Source organism: Myotis brandtii, unplaced genomic scaffold (assembly GCF_000412655.1).
Source record: "Myotis brandtii unplaced genomic scaffold, ASM41265v1 scaffold112, whole genome shotgun sequence".
In the NCBI taxonomy this organism is placed as follows: Eukaryota; Metazoa; Chordata; class Mammalia; order Chiroptera; family Vespertilionidae; genus Myotis; species Myotis brandtii.
Genome location: NW_005353838.1, coordinates 15,313,294 through 15,315,731, shown reverse-complemented (window position 1 = coordinate 15,315,731; position 2,438 = coordinate 15,313,294). Strand labels below are relative to the sequence as shown.

The 2,438-nt window shown below is 50.2% G+C and overlaps 1 long non-coding RNA gene across 1 annotated transcript in view; it reads right to left on the bottom strand.

Moving 5' to 3' along the window:
* Nucleotides 1-511: 511 nt before the first annotated feature.
* LOC106727638 overlaps nt 512-2,438 on the bottom strand; it is an 11,138-nt gene continuing 9,211 nt past the window's right edge. The window contains exons 3-4 of the long non-coding RNA XR_001363871.1: nt 2,135-2,376; nt 512-1,344 (exon numbers count right to left, since the gene is read on the bottom strand). This is a non-coding gene — a long non-coding RNA (uncharacterized LOC106727638). The remainder of the gene's footprint in view (nt 1,345-2,134; nt 2,377-2,438) is intronic.

The following is a 2,438-nucleotide window of genomic DNA, read 5'->3' as shown; positions in this document are numbered from 1 at the left end:
ATGTGAGTCACCAACTCCAAACTTGTTAAATTGGCAGATTCTAAACCTGGTGAGACACTTTCTGTGTCTTTTAAGGGGGGGAGGGGCGGAGCACGCTTGCTCCATTTACTTGTTTTCATTGCTCTGAGGTGGCTCAAATGAAGATTCTGCCCAGTTCCAATGACAACTTTCCTATCCCGGTGGGAACTCTTAGTTCCAGAAATGGCTGAGGCCAGAATGAAGAGAAAGACCAGCTCCCTGGGGCACTGGGAACCAACACATGTGGGCCGTCTTGACTCTGCCCTTGGTCAGCGGAAAGAGCACTGGGCCCTAGCAGGTTTGGCTCAGTGGATAGAGCGTCGGCCTGCGAACTAAAAGGTCCCAGGTACATGCCCGGGTTGTGGGCTCAATCCCCAGTGGGGGACTTGCAGGAGGCAGCCAATCCATGATTCTCTCTCATCACTGATGTCTCTATCTCTCTCTCCCTCTCCTTCCTCTCTTGAAATCAATAAAAACATATTTTTAAAAAGCACTGGGCTCATGCTGTGGCCAGAGAGCTCTGGCGCTTCTTCCTGGACAAGAGAAGCACAGACATGCAGTCTGCCTCAGAGTCAGAGACACTCAGGTGCTCAGGAACGTTCAGACAGAAGGACACCTGTGCCCTCTGATCTCAGGCTCAGACCTGGGGGTGGGTCACTGAGTGAGCACAGGCACATTGCCTAACTTTAGTGCTTTAGACTGCTCATCTGTAAAATGGGGATAATAGCAGCACCAGTCTCAGAGGGCACCTGGAGGCTTAATTGAAATCCTGCAGAGGGCACATTTCATTGGCTGACACCACTCACATGTCTCAACCTAAGTGCAAGGGAGGCTGGGAAATGTAGTCTGTCCCTGGTTCTAGGAAGAGGACAGTGGGATAGTAGGGAGTATCTGGACAAGATGCTATCAGTGACTCCTGTTGTGGAAGATGATCACCTACCATTCTCTAAGTGTAGATATACCACAATTTAAAGTAAAAAAAAGCATTGTTTACATAATGTCTATGTATGAACAGTCTGCTGCTGAGCTAAGCAGTGTGCAATGGTGATGGTTGCCTCCTTGCACATTTTACTTTCCCTCCACCCCACTCCACTGGTGATTTTCCATGGTCCTATTTGATTTCTTCCAAACTCCACCTGGGCGGCAATCCAGCTCCTTATGTCCTGTCTTAGAACAGTGAGTTTGGAACAGTTCCTGGCAGATGGACAGTATCAATCAATGTCAGCTGTTCATACTATGAGAGTAGGAGAAACAAAAGTCAAAGATGTGGTAGAAGAAACTTCCGTCAGCTGCAGAAAGGTCGTGCATGCCGCTTTGAAATGTGCCCTGTTGGTAGGAGAGAAACACACCAAAGCATGTATTTGAATTACAAAATAAAAACAAATATGAGCATGTCTATACTGTGATATACCACAGAGCAGTAAAAATGAAGCTATATGCATATACTGACTTGGAGTGACCTGCAACATGTGTTCTTAATGGAATAAAACAAGTTGCAGAGAAAACGTAGAGTTTGACCCATATATAAAAATCTTGGTCCTCATGGCTCCTGCTGGACAGGCACTGCTTCCTGCCCAGAGAGTTGACATTTGTGAAAGCACAGAGTCAGGAGTGGAGAGCAGAGGTCCTCCTTTCTGCAGGGCTTTATGGCTTGGAACCGCTTTCCTGGGTACTTGTCAGCCACCTGGGAGGTGGCTGGATACAGGTGTTATCAATCTGCTCGTTTACAGAGGAGATTAAGTAAGTTTTCCCTGAGCTCTCCGGAGACTCTCCCCAAGTGCTGGCTGGAAGCTGGTCTGGGCTCCTTCTCTATTCCCTGCACACTGTGCCATCCCCCCAAGGAGACCCGGAGTTTCCTGGGTCCAGCATGGGCAGGTGGAGGCATCCAGGGCCAGGGCTGACTCTGTAGCCAGACAACACCAATGACTTTCAAACTGGTTGACTACCCAGAAAAAAACAAATGCCCCCATCTGATCACATCTTTCCATCTTTGGCAGGAAACATGTTTGGTTGCTAGGCAACATCTGGGTGTCTGCACCGTTGGAAGGCAGGAGCCGCCTGGCTCCCTTGCGGCCTGGCTTTCCGCACATCCTCCTCAACAGCCCCAGTCACTGACCTGGGTGACCGAGCAGGGTCGTGTCCCTGGACCTCTGCCAAGTGTGCAGAGGCTGCAGGTCGGGTTAACATCTCCTTCCGCACCGTGAAAACTCGACCCCCGTCTTCATCACAGCTCATCCATCAGCGGTCCCTCGGGGAGGCACACTCCCTGAATTATGCATTTCGTATCGACATTTCCAAACCACTTTTGCCTTTCTTCATATTTCTTGTGAGGCTGTGACTTGCTGACTGGAAGATGGCCTGGCAGGATGAAGTAGCAGAGGCCAGGGGGGGGGGGGGGGGGGGGGGGCGGCGGGGGAAAA